This window comes from Lissotriton helveticus, chromosome 8 (genome assembly GCF_964261635.1).
Source record: "Lissotriton helveticus chromosome 8, aLisHel1.1, whole genome shotgun sequence".
NCBI classification, from domain to species: Eukaryota; Metazoa; Chordata; class Amphibia; order Caudata; family Salamandridae; genus Lissotriton; species Lissotriton helveticus.
Window position 1 is genome coordinate 1,544,976,109 of NC_136069.1, and position 18,116 is coordinate 1,544,994,224.

Sequence of the window (18,116 nt, forward strand, 5' to 3'; positions counted from 1 at the left end):
GATCCTTTTTTAGATCAGAAATCTACAACCCCTTTTATCCCCTCTAAAGCACATAAAACTTTCATGCAAACTATTAAACAATTTCATTTATCTGATGCATGGAGATTATGTAACCCGTCCTTACTAGAATATACTTTTTACTTCTCACCTCATTAGACCCAATCCAGAATTGATTATATTTTCACATCACACAATATATCCCAATCTCTTATCTCTGCAGATATAGGCCCTATACTTATTTCCGACCATGCCCCTGTTTCCATTTTGCTAGACCTATTACCCCACTCGGATCTTCCCAGGAGATGGTGATTTAACAATTCCCTGCTTCTAGACCCTCAATTCAATACTTCCTTTATTTCTTTTTTCAATGAATACTTTCTTCTAAATAATACCGGTCATTTGCCCTTTTATATAATATGCGACGCCTTTAAAGCGTCTGCACGTGACTTTATCATTCGGTATACTTCTACTAAACGGAAGGCCGCCTAGAGTTTAAATAAGGAACTTCTTTCAAAAATTAAGACTTTGGAACATACTTACTACACCTCCAAGTCGAAAATGTTTCTAACTGACCTCATTATTGCCAAGATCTAATATAATAAAGACACGACTGATGCTGCCTTTTTGTTTCTCTTAAAAACTAGCGCCAAATTTAATGGTGGCCAGAATAAATCTGGCAAATTGTTAGCCAATTATTTAAAAACCAAACAGAATAAACTTCATATTGAATCCATACTATTGGATACTAATATTTCTAAACACAAAGATTCTGATATCCTTCAAGAATTTGTTCAATTCTATGAACAACTCTACACTCCTGAGGCTTATCCTACTGAGGACGATATTTCCCTCTATCTCTGCTCAATTCGCAAACCCTCTTCTTTACCTATAGACTTTGACCTCCTCGAAACTGACTTAACTCAGACGGACTTAAAGCCCTTAAATCCCTCAAAAAAGACAAGGCCAATGGACCCGACAGTTTCACTGTAGAATTTGTTTTACACTTTACCCAAATTATAATACCCATGCGACACTCTTTAATCTCCTCTTTTATTTCTTCTGGTAATTCCTTTGGAACTTTTATGGATGCTTTAATTTATCCTATTCCATGGGAGGGGAAAGATCTTCGCTCTTGTAAAAATTATCAACCCATTTCCCTAGTCAACACAGATTATAAAAAAAAATCAAAGTTATTAGCTTTCCGTTTAGAATCTTTTCTGCCCCATTTTTTAGGTATGGAACAATCGGGCTTCATCAAAGGTCGATCTATTAATGACAATACACGGTTATTTTTTTAGATCATTTCCAAAGTATCAAAACTGTTGGAACCCTTAGCTGCCATTGCCTTAAATGCTGAGAAGGCTTTTGATAGAGTACACTGGACTTTTATTTTTCAGACTCTAAGATGGTTCGGTTTTGGCCCAAAAATAATTTCCTTGATCTCTCTTCTTTACTCGAGTCCTAAAGCCGCCGTTTTTGCCAACGGTCTTACTTCTTCCTATTTTTCCCTTCATAGGGGAGTAAGACAAGTATGTTCCTTATCTCCTTTCCTCTTTAATTTAGCCTTAGAACCCTTCTTGTCTCAAATAAGAGAGAACCCCTTCATTACAGGTTACACCTCCAACACTTTACAAATTAAATTAGCTGCTTACGCTGATGATATTCTTTTATTCCTTTCGCAACCTCAATCTTCCTTGCTGGCCTTTTTGAAGGAGGTTAAATCGTATTCCTCTGTCTCCGGTTACAAGTTAAATAATGACAAGTGTGAAATGTTGCCATTAACTAAATATACTTTTGAAGAAGACTTCTTCCTATCCAATTTCACTTGGAATCCCCTTCACATTAAGTATCTTGGTGTTTGGTTCACCCCCTCCATTAATTCATCAGTCTCTCTAAATTTCAATAAATGCATTGAGAAGCTTAGCTCCCTCACGACCATGTGGCACCCGTTATATCTCTCATGGTGGGGAAGGCTTGACACCATTAAAATGATGTTGACACCTATCGTCCTCTATCTTCTTTCTAACATCCCAATTTCTATACCTATTAAGTGGTTCCACAAAATTAACTCTATTCTTATCTTACAAAAAACCTAGAATGTCCCTACTAAAGTTACAGCACCCGAAATCTGAAGGAGGTGTTCGTTTCCCTGATTTTCCCAAATATCATAAAGCTTTTCTTTGGAAACATGTGTCCAAATGGTTATCTACCCCCTCTTCATACTTACCCCTTTGGATTGATTTAGAAAACTCATTCCTTTCCTCGTGTTCTTTTCAAGAATATTTATCTTTTACTAGGAAACCGTAAAGTCTCCATACTCCAATTATTAAATACTCGTGTAATAATGTAAATAAACTTCTTCATATTGAACCACATGATTTTAATACTTTTCTCAATTCCACTATCTGGTACAACAATTTTATTTGCATTAAGAATAAACCGATCTATTGGAAATCCTGGAGAAAGAAAGGCATTTTATGGGTACATCAATTATTTGATAACTACGTCTTTCTGACTTTTACCAAAGCTCGTTCTCGTTTTCATTTACCTGCCTCATTTTCACTTAAATTCTCAATTCTACGCTCCGCCATACTAGATTCCTACTTATATTTTAAATCCTTACCTCATCCCTCCTCAACAATTAATCATGCCTGGTCAAATATTCTGTCCGGATCACCTAAGGCTTCCACCCTTTACACTTATCTATTATCCCCTTCCTTACCGAGAACTAAAACAAAGATTGAAACTTCCTGGGAGATTGATCTAGATACAAACTGGCCCATAACTCTTTGGGATAAAATCTGGTTAAAGATTAGAAGTTCGTCCAGAGTAGCTAGTACCACACAAACTCTTTTTTATATATAATAGATTACTGCTAACACCAGCTTCCCTATATAAAATGCATACGGACATTCCAAACACTTGTTGGTCCTACTCATCTCCACAGGCAGATCTTTATCACTTACTTTTTTCATGTTCTCATGTTATGCATTTTTGGGATTTAGTATGGACTCAAATCAACGCTATTTTCAAGACAAGCATCCCCTTTACTTTTGGCTGGAATATACGAAAAGTTTTGATCTGTTAGTTGCTGCTGCATTTCAGCAGATCCCAAAAAACTGGAAGGATGCCTCGAATCTTTCATATTTAGCCTTGTGGTATTCCGTCTGCCACAATCAAAGACTTGACACAACTTTTGTTTTTCCTATGTCTTTAAAACACAAAAGACTACTTCTATTGTCTCCAGTCACAGCGTTTTTGGACGTTAACACTAAAAGATCCTTTGCTCCAGTACCATATGTTCAGGAAGTTGCTCAGCCTCCTTTATTTATTTTAGCTATTTCTCTAACTTTTATTGGATATATTGTAATTTTGTTCTATTTGCATAAATATTATGTTCCAAATTTGTTTTTCCTTCTCCTTATACCTTTTTTAGATTGTTGTCATTGTTCTCCGCCTCTAATGCAATTATTTGCCTGTGTACCATGAATAATATGTTCTGTAATGCTCATTTATGATGCTTTGTTATTTAAATATCTTGTCTTTTTTCCTTTGACATACTTTTAATAAACTTACCTTTTGAATCTTAAAAAGAAGTCTTCTGAAAATCCTAGATCGGATTCCAATACAGCTTGGGAAGACTGTAGTCCACTCTCTGGTCACATTACGTCTAGACTACGGAAATTCGCTGTTTCAAGGCGCGCCGAAATATATGACAAACACACTTCAGGTGGTCTAAAATGCAGCTGCCAAAAAGCACCTTAAAGGGCTACATTGGCTCCCGGTAGAGGCCAGAATCAAATTCAAGGCACTGGTCATAACACACAGAGCTTTACACAACAAGGGCCCTAGAAAAATCTGGCATCCTCATATGTCCTAAACAGGAATCTGAGATTGAGCGTGGAGAGACTCCTAAAACCAACAGTTGCCAGGAAAGCAAGGTGGGGGGTGGGGGGTGGGAGATCCTTCTCCCACCTAGCTCCCAAACTCCGGAGCTCTCTACCGAAGGAAAATCGGACCCTGGACAAATAATTCAAATTTCCGAAATCCATCAAAACGTGGCTGTCCAAGCAGTACCACTAACCTTTTGCCCTGCCTCCACCTGCTCCCTGTCTCTTAGCGCTGGGAAGCCCTAGGGCAGCTATGCGCTCTACAAATCACAAATAATAATAATAATGTTAAAGCTACAATTAAAACCATACTGTGAACATGTGGCAGCCTGTACCTTAAAATCAGAGCAGATCCACTTATAGTGAGCCAACAGACAGAAAGTGAATAGTGTGTAGCTTTGCACTAGCAATAATTGTAGGTAGTAATTATGATTGGCGGATACACAGGGAAGGCTACTAAGGCTTGAATCAAGCCTAGGATCTAAAACCACCTCATTTTACACCTACGTCTGTGCTGATCTTGACCCCATCATTTTTCAATCCATGGGCAAAGCACATCGTCACCTCTCCTCCCGTGACATAAGGTCCTCACACTTCCTTTTTGAGCTTGAAATGAGTAGGTGGACAATGCCCTATTGATGAAATAGCCAGACAGTGACAGTCAACGAGCCACATCACATATTGCTAAGGTTTCCCAACCTGCTATCTGAGGATCTGTCGCTTGGATGTGGGGTACATTGATGCACTTAAAGTCAAGCTTCCCAATAAAAGAATCTCCACTTGACAGATTTCCATGTATTGTCTGTATTTTGTAATGAATAATGCAGACAACGTTTTTTTGCCTCAAATACCAATCCCTGGGCAGGGCCGGACCGGAAGCCAAAACCGGCCCTGGCAAAGTGCTCGGCCGGCCCCCTGTGGGGTCGAGGGTGGGTGTGGCAGAGCTGTTTGCCAGGGCTGGTATCAACCAATATTGTTACAGGACCTATATTGCAGCTATGCTGCAAAAACATCCCTGTAACAAAAACGGCCCCCCAGGGGCCCAAAACTGGCCCAACCCTGGCAGCCTACCGGGAAAACGCCCGGTGCCCACTACGGCCAGTCCGGCCCTGTCTCTGGGACTAACTGATTAGGAAATTAACTGCTATATATCAGTACCTACCTATGTCGGCACCTTTCAACAACCCCGCTGATGGGTCTCTTAACCCATTTTATTCCGAAAAACCTAGCTATTTTATTTTATTTTTTAACATTGTGAATCATAATGATTAGCATTCCAACCTACATCATGAATATTAATGAAGTAATTTGCAAATTGTGACTGCCTACGACTGGAGGCCATCAAAGGGATTTTGGGCTGCCTCAGTCAGTCGACCCTCATAACCTTGATTGTGGCTAAATAATGCAAGCTTTTTTTTTAAATGCAGCTTGTTTTCCTTAAAGGAAATGGGACTATATTTTGAAAAAAAAGTTTTCTTTTGTTTAAAAGTTTGTTGAAGATTTGGCGGTGGCCCCTTTGACCACTGCCTTCTCTTTAACAAACATTTTTTTATAATCACAAAGTGGAAAAGGTCCTAAGGTGATCACTTTTCTTCTGTGAATGCTTTACCACCTCCTTTGAGTAGGATTTCTGTTGCAAAACATTGATGCATGTGCTACTGATTTGGAATTTGAAAGGGACACCCACAAAACGCCCTTTCCAGATACTGAATCTGTATCCTTTGAAATCCAATTTTCAGACAATTTTCTGACTCAATAAAAGGGATTACTAGATTGAAAAAACATTTTATTGGTCACAAATTCTGAAATTGAGCATTTGTGACCAGTAAAATGTATAGTACATCTGGTCTTTATTGCACAAAATCGAGAAGAGCATCAGACACAAAAACAGAACACAGCTCCATTTATAGTGAGAGAAAATTAATAAAGGCAGTCATATATTATGTAATAGATTCATGAAGGAGAGTCACAATAGGCACATTAGACATATCACAACAGTGCATTTGCAAAGTATTCCAACAAGTCACTAATGCACTTAAACCTCAGATGTATTCTATGCCACTTTTTCATATGCACGGTAGACACCTACCCATAAGCACCAAAGACAGCACAAACGATCTCTGCCATCTCTGAGGCTGGTCCTGGTGGCTCTCCTGTTTTTTCCCTTTTTGGCTGATATCACAGGAACTTACCCCCACATGCATCAAGTGCTTTTGGAGTCGCACACGGTGCGAATCGGAAAAATCGGCCGTTTGCGATTCCAAAATCACTTTTTGGGATGCATGAAACAATTTTAGAAAACTCGCTATTTTTTGCATTTCCTAAAAATGCAATTGCATTTAAGGAATCGCATTTGTGCGATTCCTTAAATGCAATGCATGAATTTAAAAAAAAAGAATTTGGGAATAGGAAGTGCAAATTAACACGAGGTTGACCCTTGTGTTAATTTGCGAAAATCTGCAAAAAAGCTCAAAAATGCATTTTGGAAAGTGTCATGTTACACACACACATGTCCTTTGGACATGTGTGTGTGAAACTTGCACTAAAAAAAACATTTCAAGGGTGCAGGGGGGGGTCCTTTGGACCCCCCTCAGCACCCTTGCAATGCATCAACAAAATGTCATTTGCAAAATCTAATTCGCAAAAAGCTAATGCCTTTCCATTGATTCCTATGGGCCTCTAGGCCCATAGGAATCAATGTAATGCAATTCCTTAATTGCGATTCGCAATTAAGGAATCGCAAATACAGAAAATTAAGAAATCCTAAAAACTTTTAAGATTTCTTGATGCATCGGATTTTGCAATTCCTAAATTGCGATTCCTTAATTTTCGCAATTTAGGAATCGCAAAATCCTACAATGATGCATGTGGCCGTAAATTCTGAGGCCCGCCTCCTCAAACTGCTGAACTTGTACTACTTTAGAGTGGCAATATATTGGTCTCCCACACTCTAGATGAGAAGAGATAGCCGCTCCACCCTTTTGATGATGTACCCGCAGTGGCAGCAATTTAGAGACACAGCAGTTGCATCCAGTAGGTGTTGCCTAATAGCCTCTACTTAGAAATTAAGCCTATTGACCTTTGTCAAAAGGGTAGGATTGCGAACATTGTATGCATTTTTTTGTGATAGTTATCATATACATCAGAATAATCACAATCACCTTTGGAGCACCTGTTAATAGGGTGACCTTTGATTGATCGGGAACATTGTTTTTTTATGAAATAGTGAGTGGAAGATTGAGGATTGCCACTGACTACTGAGAAAATAAAATGAGAAGTGCCCAATCCCCTGCTTCCTCTGTTTCAATCTCCTTTGTCTCAAAGGTGAATATGCCAGAGCGGGCTCCTGGAGATTGTACCTGTCTGAAGGCATTCAGTACTAGCCTCCAGAGTGCATTTTAGGATCCAGGAAATACCTGCCCTTCCTAGAGACCACTATGAGGAGGGTCACTGTGTATCAATATGATTGGTTGAAATTTTAAACTGTTCTCATTCAATGACTGACACTGGGCTGCTTCCAAATGCCTGAGATGGTCAGTTCCATCTCAGGCAAGCTCTTCTTTCACATAGACCTGCCTAGTACTAACTTCATTTTTTCCCCTGGAGATACCCATCAAATGAAATGTATAGAATGTTTAAAAGAACTCGATCATGTGTGTGATCTGTATGTATGGGTACATGAATGAGTGCAGTATGCATGTAGAATGATATAGTGATTTCTCTGTTACAATAAATTAAATATGGTATATTTGATGTAGAAAATATTTAATAAAACATATTTTTGTATTTTTGTACATTGAGTAACGGTCTCCTCTCTTAAAACCATTTTCATGATGAATTTTTAAACATATATTGAAGTTGCCTAGGAACTTTACAGTATGTATTTCCCTGCCTAGGTGAACTTCACATTAGTAGCCTCTAATCTTTTCAATTAATACCCATCAAAGAGGACATTGAGTCCCACCCACGAAGTCACGAGATATCAACTCTTAGGCTCATCAGTACCAGTTTTAGTATTTGTTCTGGAAATACCTTTCAAACAAAAAATGGAGTCTTATCCAAGCAGTCACTACATATCAACTTTATCCCCCTTATCAGTTCACTGATGTCCCCACGGCATCAGAGAGCTCTTAAAGTGTTGATCATAAAGGGTTATCAGTATAAGAAGTGATTTTAAGTAAAAGGAATAGGATATTAAGGAATAGGAAGTGATTGGATGGCCTCAGTACTTTCTTACACTTTCTGCACTTTCCTCTTTTCCTGGTGAAATTGATGTTAAATCCACACTGTGAACACATGGCAGCATGTACATGGTAAAATCTGAGCAGATCCACTTATAGGGAGCCAACAGACAGAAAGTGAATAGTGTGTGGCTTTACACTAGCAACAATTGTAGGTAGTAATTATGATTTGTGGATACACAGGGAAGGCTACTAAGGCTTGAATCAAGCCTAGGAATCTCAAACCACCACATTTTACACCTACGTCTGTGTTGATCTTGACCCCATCATTTATCAATCCATGGGCAAAGCGCATCGTCACCTCTCCTCCAGTGACATAAGGTCCTCACACTCCCTTCATGAGCTTGAAATGGGTAGGTGGACAATGCCCTAGTGATGAAGTAACCAGACAGTGACAGTCAACGAGCCACACCACATATTGCTAAGGTTTCCAGCCTGCTATCTGAGGATCTGTCGCTGTGGATGTGGGGTACATTGATGCACTTAAAACCAAGCTTCCCAATTTTAAGCATCTACACTTGACAGATTTCCATGTATTGTCTGTATTTTGTAATGAATAATGCAGATAATGTTTTTTTTGCTTCAAATACCAACCCCTGGGACTAAAATGATTAGGAAATTAACTGCTATATATCAGTACCTACCTATTTCTGCACCTTTCAACAACCCCGCTGTTGGGTCTCTTAACACATTTTATTCTGAAAAACCTAGCTAAGCACCTAGTATGTCCTACCATACAGCACATTGAGTCTCATTCAGACAAGCGTAATTGGTAAAATAAAGAGGACCATATTGAAAAACATATTATTTTGCAACCAGAAAAGATTTTGCTAATAGTTCAGTTCTCAACACTGAATTGTAATGACTAGCATTCCAACCTACATCATGAATATTAACGTGGTAATTTGCAAATTGTAACTCACTACGGGCCCGATGTAGGTAGCCAAATACCGGTCAGTAACGGACGAAAATCCGTAATTTCGGCCCTTACCGACCGGAATAAGAGTTTTGAGATGTATGTGGAAAAAAAGTGTCCGAATCGGTAAAAACCAGTCGGTAAAATACCGAATCGGTATTTCACGAATCGGAATATACCGAATTCTTATTTACCGAGTCGGAAAATAAGAAATGGGTATTTTCCGAATCGGAATATACCGAATTCTTATTTACCGAATCGGTAAATAAGAAATGGTAAAAATGGCATATCGAGATGTAGGAAACCCAAAAAATACCGAATACCCTGAAAATCGGTATTTAAGAGTCGGTATTTACCATTGATTGAAAGCAGGTGGAAACCAGGTGCAATATATAAAAGAAGGCCCCAAAATGCAACAGTGCAACCACAATGGCGGCTTTCTACATAATGACAAGGCGGCTACGGATACAGGCAGCAGGAGAGAGGGTCTGGCTAAGGGAGGAGCAGGTGTATAGGCAGAGGATCACCCTCTTCCAAATGAATGAAGCTGAGATCCTGCAAAGGTACAGACTACACCCCAGAACCATCCTGGGCTTGATCAGGGACCTCCACCCATATCTGGAACACCCAACCCCAAGAGCACACGCCATCCCACCCCATGTGCAGGTGCTGTGCTGCCTACACCTTCTTGCTTCTGGGAGCTACCAGAATGTGATTGCTGTGGTAGGTGGGGTGTCCCAGAGCTGCCTGTCACGTTTTTTCAGGAAATTCCTGCACGCCATGATGCAGAGGATGGGACACTACATTGAGTTGCCTGACACACCTGCTGAACTAGCAAAGGCCAAAACCGATTTCTTCCAACTCGCACACTTCCCGCACATCATAGGCTGTATCAATGGCACGCACATCCCACTATTCCCACCTGCAGCAACAGAACACATTTATAGAAACCGGAAGTCTACGCATTCAATCAATGTGCAGGTGATCTGCAACGCTGCCAACGTAATTACGGACATTGTTGCCAAAATTTCCAGGGAGTACCCACGACTCCTACATCTTCCAGAATAGTGGGATATACAGACGCCTTGTTGCTGGTGATTTTGGGGATGGATACCTGCTACGTAAATAACTGTGAGACACCCTGATAGTCAATGCAGAAGGAGCAATCATGAGTATGTGACTAATCATTATTTCATTTTCCACCCAGGTGACAGTGCATATGCCCTGCGTTCATTTGTCCTCACCCCCTACCTGAATCCATCCACCAGGAGTGAAAGGCGGTACAACGTGGCACACAGAAGAACACGTTGCGTGGTGGAACGCACTTTTGGACTGCTTAAAAGCAGATTTAGGTGCCTCCATAAGAGTGGAGGTGCACGGCAGTACACGCCAATTATCTGTTGCAAGATTATTGCGACCTGTGCCATGCTGCACATTCTTGCCACCAAGGAGGGCACAGAGGTAGACATCACATATCAGGAGGACATAGATGATGGGACAGAACAAGACAATCACAATGCAGCAGGAGCAGCGCCAGCAACAGATGGGAGACTGAGACGCGCAGAAATCACTACCAGATATTTCTAATAGAGTGAGGAGACACAGGCATGTTTAGTTCCTGAAGCACTCAGTTTAATATGCACTACTGCACTTCACATATACCAGACCACATGAACCAAATAAAATCCACTTTTAACACTGGGTGGCCAAAGTTCACATCACTGTGACCTGACCTGTGTTCAGGATTATTTGTTAATGTTTGCGCTTACGCAATATGTTGTGGGAGCTACGGGGCAGGGGGACAACTTGCGCAGTGGTGCCAGGGTCATCTGCATGGAGCCTGCTGCTCCGAAGAACGTCCTGTACAGGCGTGCTGGATCCACTCCTGCTTGTGGACTCCTCTGTGTCCCCGACACACGTGTTACCAGCAGTGGCTGTCCGCTGTGTCAATAGTACCTCCATAGCAGAGGTCACTCTCCCCATGCCCCTGGACAAGTCACTGCAGCAGTGCACAATGTCAGTCTGCATGTTCACTGACCGGCGGCATAGCAGGGTGGTTGCAGTTGCCCAACGGTTGATGGACTTATTCAGCTGCTTGAGTTCGTGCCTATTCCTGCGCCTTTCTGTCCGGTCACTCTCCAGCATGTCACAGAGGGAACCCATGCGCACACCCATTTCCCTCACCCCCTCTGCCATGGACTCCATTACTTTTCCCATGGACTTTATTCCTAGGGCCATGGAGCATATCCCCGATCAATGTTTGACATCCTGCTGTTCAGGATGCGCACCTGTCTGTGCACAGCCATGATCCCTTTGGCCTGCAAGCGCTGGATCTTCACCATAGTGCTTTCCAAACCAGCAAAGACCCCCTGCACATCCTGCCCCTCGTCTCGCTCACGTGCCCTATGACCACGGACTCTTGCACGCACAGATCCTGATGACCCCTGTTGCCCTGCGTTGCCAGCAAGTGGTGGAGTGCTAGGTGTGTGAACCTCCACCTCTCCTTCATCAGAGCTTTGTAGGATCCTGAGTGGTGGAACATCCTGCCTCCTTGGACTCACATGCACAGAGGACCCTGAGGTTGGTATTTCCGGAGGCTGTGTCCCAAACAGCAGGGGTGACAGTGGCTGTGCTGTGGTGTCTTCCTCCAATGCTGTGGGTGCCTGCGCTGTGGAAGTGTCCTCAGGGACAGTGCTGGGTCCTGATGTGTCAGAAGGCTTCTCCCTCGCAGCCGTTGCTGGTGCACTCGCCTCCCCTCCCTGCGCTGCACTGCGCGATGACTCTCCTGTGGGCAGACATGGACAATGATCACCTGTGTGTCTTCATTACACACATTCCTATCACACAATTTCCTAAGCCTCAACTGCTTGTGTATGGGGAGTGTGGCATGGCATGCTGAATTCTGTGTTGGCTGCTTTGATGTATGTTTCTATGACTACGACTACCATGATGCATTGCTGGTGAGTACTGACATGTGTTCTGGATTGTGATTCAGTCACCCACATTGGTGAAGGGGCCAGGAAATGGGTGGGGATTCATGTCCATGCATCTTACCTTTCTTTCTTGCAGCTCTGGCTGAGCTGTCAGCATCCCCAATCCTGTGTATGCATTCCGGCTCCATGGTGGATTCCACCAGCTGCTCCAGTTCAGTGAGGCTTGGTGCACGGCTCTTCCCTCCATCTGTGGCTGAGGATTCTTTCCACTGGGTTGCAATCTTCTTTTTGGTGGTGATCCTCAGATCATACCACCTTTTTTTGATGTCTTCAATTTCACGATGTGTGACCCCTAGGGCATTTACTTTGCTCTGGATCGCCAGCCAGGTGTTTCTTTTGACAGACTCTGCTACTTGCAGGGACTGTCTACCAAAAAGCTGGCTGTAATGCTGCACTACCTCCTCCACCAGCACCTGGAGCTCAGTTGTGCTGAATTTTAGCTTCCTTTTTCTGTCACCTCCATCCTTCTGGCCCTCCTGGGACTCCATGGTGATTCTCTGCTGGGCTCAGTGCAGCCTGCTCCTCTGTCTCCCCTCCAGCTCTCTAAACAGTTCTGTAGCTCTGCACCTGCATGGGTGTGGCCACCTCCAGGTACTGGGGTGTGGTACTTGCATCTGATTGGTTGATTTCTCAGTTGCTTTGTTGTGGGTTGTGGTGGGTGTCCCTGGTTGGTTCACTGGCTCACATGTCTTCTATTCGAATTTTCGAGATCGGATTTTACCGATTCGGTACATACCGATTCGGTAATCTCTGATTCGGTATTCTCCTAATCGGTATCTCCCATTCATTCCTGTGGGCCTTAAGGCCCATAGGGTTGAATGGGTGATACCGATTCTGGGATTGCCATTTCGGAGATTACCGATTCGGTATTTACCGAGTGTGGATTCCGATTGTTACCGATTCTGTATTTTTTACCGATTTTTTAGCTACATACAGTTTTCCGATTCATAAATACCGATTCGGTAAGATTTGGTATTTATGAAGCGGTAAAATGAACTTACCTACATCGCGCCCTACGACTGGAGGCCATCACAGGGATGTTGGGCTGCTGCAGTCAGCATACCACCATTACCCTAATTAAAGGAAATGGGGCTAGATTCGGAAAAAAAACTTTTTCCATTTTCAAAAAGTTTGTTGAAGATTTGGCAGTTGTCCCTATGATCACTGCCTTCTCTTCAACAAACTTCTTTTTACATGTACACAGGGGAAGAGGTCCTAAAGGGACCCCTTCTCTTTAACCAAATTCTTTACCACCTCCTTTGGGGAGGATTTCTGTCCAAAATATTGATACATGTGATACTGATTTGGTATTTGGAAGAGACACCCGCAACAAGCCCCTTCCAGATACTGAATTGCTTTCCTTTCGAGATGTAATTTTAGGAGAATTTTCCGACTCCTTAAAAGGGATTAATACATAGAAAAAACATTTTAATGTTCACAAATTCTGAATTGAAGCATTTGTGAACATTTAAATGCATAGCACATCTTGCCTTTATTGCACACAATCAAGCACAGCATCAGACACAAAAAGAGAACACATAGCTCTATCTATAGTGAGAGAAAATTAATAAGTGCAGTCTAATATAATGCAATAGATTCATTAAGTAAAGTCATCAGAGACACATTTGACATATTGCAACAGTGCATTTGCACAGTATTCCAACAAGTCACTAAAAAACTCAGACCTCAGATGTATTCTATTCCACTTTATCATATGCAGGGAAGACATCTACCCATAAGCACCAAAGACAGCACAAACGATCTCTGTCTCTGCAGCTGGCCATCCTTATGTCCTGGTGGTTCTCTGTTTTTTCCCTTTTTGCCTGGTATCAAAGGAACTATTCTGAGGCCCTCTCCCCTCAAACTGCTGAGCTTGTACTACTTTGGAGTGACTATAAATTGGTCTCCCACACTCTAGATGAGAAGAGGTAGCTGCTCCACCCTTTTGTTGGTGTACTCGGTTGTGGCAGCAATTTATGGGCACAGCAGTTGCATCCGGTGGGTGGTGTCTAATAGCCCCTTCTTATAAATGAAGTCCATTGATCTTTGTCAAACGGGGAGGATTGCAAACATTGTGTGCATTTGTTTTGTGATAATTATCATGAACATCAAAATAATCACAATCACCTGTGGAGCACCTGTTATTAGGGTGACCCTAGACTGATCGCAAACATTGTTTTTTTATCAAATACTGAGTGGAAGATTGCCACTGACTACTGAGAAACAATGAGTAGTGCCCCAGTCCCTACTTCTACTGTTTCCACCATCTTTGTCTCTAGGACCTGTCAAAGAAAAGGTGCCTCAAGACTGTACCCATCTGAAGGCATTCTGTACCAGCCTCCAGAGTGCATTTTAGGATCCATGAAATGCCTGTTCTTCCTGGAGATCACTATGAGGAGCACCACTCTGTTCCAATATGATTGGTTGGCATTTTAAACTGTTTGCATTCAATGGCACTGACTGTCACTGGGCTGCTTCCAAGTGCATGAGATGGTCAGTTCCATCTCAGGAAAGCTCTCCTTTCACACAGACCTGCCTGGACCCTTGGCCAAGATTTACCAAGAGCTTGCATTGCACTTGCGTCCTGCAAGGTGAAGCAAGGACAACGCAAGCCCTTAAGTGAGATTTAGTATGCGACGCAGAGCCACCATGCGCAGCTCTCTGTGGCATAGTAATGTGGAGTAATGCATGGCAGCGCAAGTTGCTGACTTGCACTACTCCGCATTTGTGGGTGGAGTTCCAGATTAACTAACAATAGTAAACCTGCCCATGTGTCAAAATGCTATGCATTCCCAGGGGAGGTGTACAGAGTGGAAATTTGTTTTTTCTCCTAATTTTTAACTCTTTCTACGTGTGCTGCACTCTGCATCAGAGGATTGTTTTTGAGCAGGAAGGTGTCCCTTCCTACACAAAAGCAATCCTGTCTGAAATGCAGGTACCCTTGCAACATGATCCATGGGTGCCTGCGTTGTCGCTTGGCAGCCACTAGTGCACCAGTGCAGAGAGAGACAGCAGGAATGCTCCATATTTTACTAGATATGGTGCAGTCATGCCCTCTCCACTTGATGCTATAATAGGAAACAATGGTCACTTAACAGGGAAGTGTGAACATCACCTTCCACAGTAACCTAGTAAATAACCATCAATAGATTGGTTTTACTCAAAAGAATACATTTTGTTTGTTCACTCAACTCTTGGAATCTCAATAAAACAAAGTCATTTATCTCTGTAAACATATATATTTGGAATTAAAGAGGTGTTCCCAAATGGAGCAATGGTGCAGTGAAAGTGAGGTAGGTGAGTAAAAGGTGCGCTTACGCTATACAATATATACATAAATAGTGAATGTGGAGGATGCACAGTTGTTTGTTCTAGACCATGGGTACTCACAAACTTTCTCTCGGGGGGGTCAAATTTACAATTTGGTTTGTGTCCGAGGGACGCACCAGTGGGGGCGGGGTCAGTGGGGGAGGGGGTGGGGCAAGAGCAACAAAAAAAACTGTGACCATGAGGTTGATCACAGGTCCCTGCAGCGGACGCCTTCGTCCACTGAGCCATCAGACCTGGCATACACACATCTCTCTCTCTCTCTCTCTCTCTCTCTCTCTTTCTCTGTCTCTCTCTATCTCTCTCTCTGTCTCCCTTCCGCTCTCTAGCTCTCCCTCCCTCTCTCCCTGTCTCCCTCTGTCTCACTCACTCTGACTGTCTCACTCACTCCCTCTCTGTCTTCCTCTGTCTGTCTCTCTGTCTGTCTCCCTCTCTCCCTCACTCTGTCTCCCTCCCTGTATCCGTCCCTCTCCCTCTCTCTGTCTCCCTCTCCCTTCCTCTGTCTCCCTCTCCCTTCCTCTGTCTTCCCCTCCCTTCCTCTGTCTCCCCCTGACTCCCCCTGTCTCCCTCTGACTTCCTCTGTCTCCCTCTCTCTCCCTCTCTCTGTCTCCCCTCCCTTCCTCTGTCTCCCCCTGACTCCCTCTGTCTCCATCCCCCTGTCTCCATCCCTCTGTCTCCCTCTCTCTGTCTCCGTCCCTCTCCCTCTCTGTCTCACTCACTCTGACTGTCTCACTCACTCCCTCTCCCTCTGTCTGTCTCTCTCTCTGTCTCCCTCTCTCCCTCCCTCTGCCCTCCCTCTGTCTCCCCCCTCTGTCTCCGTCCCTCTCCCTCTCTCTGTCTCCCTCTCCCTTCCTCTGTCTCCCCCTGCCTTCCTCTGTCTCCCCCTCCCTTCCTCTGTCTCCTCCTCCCTTCCTCTGTCTCCCCCTGTCTCCCCCTGACTTCCTCTGTCTCCCTCTCTCTGTCTCCCCTCCCTTCCTCTGTCTCCCCCTGACTCCCTCTGTCTCCCTCCCCCTGTCTCCCTCTCTCTCCCTCTCTGTCTCATTCACTCTGACTGTCTCACTCACTCCCTCTCCCTCTCTGTCTCCCACTGTCTGTCTCTCTCTCTTTGTCCCCCTCTCTCCCTCCCTCTGTCTCCGTCCCTCTCTCTGTCTCCCCCTCCCTTCCTCTGTCTTCTCTCCCTTCCTCTGTCTCCCCCTCCCTTCTCCTGTCTCCTCCTAACTCCCTCTGTCTGTCTCCCTCCCATGTCTCCCTCTCTGTCTCCCTCTCTCTGTGTCTCCCTCTCTCTGTCTCCCTCTCGCTGTCTCCCTCCGTCTCCCTCTCTGTCTCCCTCTCTCTGTGTCTCCCTCTCTCTGTCTCCCTCTCGCTGTCTCCCTCTCTCTGTCTCCCTCTCTCTATCTCCCTCCTCCCTCTCTCTGTCTCCCTCCCTCCCCCTTCCTCTCCCTCCCTCCATCTGTTTGTCTCCCTCCCTCTGTCTCCATATGCATGTCTCCCTCCCTCTGTCTGTCACCCTCTGTCTGTCAACCTCTGCCTCCCTCCCTCGTCTCCCTCCCTCTGTCTCCCTCTCCCTCCCTCTCCCTCACTCTCCCTACTTCTCCCTCTGTCTACCTCTCCCTCCCTCTGTCTCCATATGCCTGTCTCCCTCCCTCTGTCTCCCTCCCCCTGTCTCCCTCTCTCCCCCTCCCTCTGTCTGTCTCCCTCTGTCTCCCTCTGTCTGTCTCCCTCCCTCTGTCTGTCACCCTCCCTCTCCCTTTCTGTCTCCCTCTCTGTCTCCATCTCCCTCCCTTTCCCTCTTCCTCGGTCTCCCTCCATTTCCCTCCCTCCCTGCCCCAGCACATTTATCTGTGAGGGGCTGCCATTACCATAATTTCCTTAAAAGGGAGCGCCAGCATCTTGTTCATTCTGACGCCGGGACTGGGAAACGTTGCCTGTTTTTAAAACATTGTGGTTTCTAAAGACACTGCCCTAAGCACTAGCGCTGCTTCTCTGAAGTTCTGCAATACTTTGGCACCTTCAATTGCTTACCTGCATTGGACTGAGTGGCCCAATACTTCTGCACTGCAGGAATTGCCAGCAATAACATAATTACTCGAACCAAAGCGCACCGTCGCTTGAACATGCGCTGACTGCAGGCAGGTTTGGAATGCGTCTACCTAAATCAGAAATTACCATATAAACTTTAGTCACATCACATCTTCTGTGGCCCTGATGTGAGTGTATGCATTGATCATGATTTATATTTGAATAAGCATATATCCAAAAGTAGGGAAGTCTTATAAGGTAGTGTGCTTCTAGGCTGCTGTCAAACTCCCTTCCTTTGCTTTTCTTTCTTCGCCACCTACAGGCTTGTTCTCTTGCAAAGCCTGAAGCTCCTATGACCATAGCAACGCATTGGGAGTGGCAGCGCAGCTGAGCAGGCTGCTTGCACCACAGTCAGGGCGGCAGTATAATGGATCATAATGCTATGAAATTTGCTTTGGTGGTACAACTTCACAGGCTCAGAGTCTGGGGTAGTCCCTATTTTCCTTACATCCTGGTATACATGTTGGCAATCTTCATCAAAACAAGTGTTCTCCCTTTTGCACATTGGGGGAGATCTGCACCTGCTATTCGTCCCATACTGTATGCAGAAAGCCAAAGTGTGACTGAATACCAATAATGAGTTCAGAATTCAATTGAAATTAATGGGATGTTGCTTTTTAATAGCAAAAAAGAACAAGTGATGGACTGAATGTGGATCAATGTCACACAC